We start from the raw sequence: 1,150 nt of genomic DNA on the forward strand, positions 1-1,150 counted from the left end.
CTCCTCCTCTGTGGGGAAAACCACAGACTAGTCGACACTCTTCTTTCCCTTGTCCCCCTCTGCAGAGGGTTCCTCCGCCTGGGTGCCACGGTGCTGCTTTCCTCCATGGGGTCAGTGACTGGCCGTCCTGGGTGAAGAGTGGGACTAGGGGCTGCTCTCTTTCCCTCTGGCACCAGCTGATGGGGCCTTGCCGGGCAGGGTTCATGCTGTGGGACATGGGACGGGTGGACACTCGGGCTGTCCGGGGCTGGGTGGTTACCAGGTGTTCGAAGTGGGCATCCCACTCTGACTTTCGTCTGGACTGGCCTGAAAGTGTTCACCAGTGACCGAGCCAGAATGGAGCTCCCGGTCGGGAGGAGGGCCCCTGCTGGCTATCACTTGCTCGGCACTTGTCATGGGCCAGCCTCTGCCTTACACACCTTGCAGGATCCTCATGGTTCCAGGGCAAGTGGTGGTCTCAAATCCACACCCCTGCCAAGGAGTCGGTTGATTTCAGCCCAGCAGGACAGTGTGCCGCTGCCCCTGTGAGCAGAAAGCCTCATTTTCCAATGCTGAGCAGCTGGTGGTTTTGAATTGCTGACCTTGAAAGTTAGCAGCCTAATTCCTAGCCCGATCTGCCACCAGGGACCTCTCTGCTCCAGAGACCTGCCCGGCTCTTCCAGTCCATCTTACTGGGCATGTGCAGTTGGCTGGCCCCAACTGAAGCTTCCAAAGGGATCTGGTAGGCGGTTAAATTCAAGGCGGAGAGGTTAGCTCAGAAGCTGATGACGGCCTTTTGTTGGCTGTACAAAGGGGTGATAAACATGATAGATTTCCTCAAAGGACCCCAAATAGCCACAGGGCGTTTTAGGAAGCAGGCCTCCAGCATGATAGTGCACTTGCTCTCCGAGTGTAGCGAAGGCTCGTCTGTGAGGATTTCCTTGGGAAACCTTACCCGCCCACCCTCTAATCCTGATGTTGTCCCTTCCCATTTCCCCTTTGCTGCCCAAACTGAGACAGCATTGAAAAGGAACACGATTTAGGCCCTCAGAGATGTCCAGTCTGCCGGATTGATGCGGTGTGAATCAAAGAGTACAGATTATCTCGGGCAAGGGCTAGTGAGATGGAAACACCACCTTCAGACGCCTCCCGACCTAGGTGGAGGCTGGAT

Source organism: Echinops telfairi, unplaced genomic scaffold (genome assembly GCF_000313985.2).
Source record: "Echinops telfairi isolate 266 unplaced genomic scaffold, ASM31398v2 ScPeMD7_3;HRSCAF=10, whole genome shotgun sequence".
NCBI lineage: Eukaryota > Metazoa > Chordata > Mammalia > Afrosoricida > Tenrecidae > Echinops > Echinops telfairi.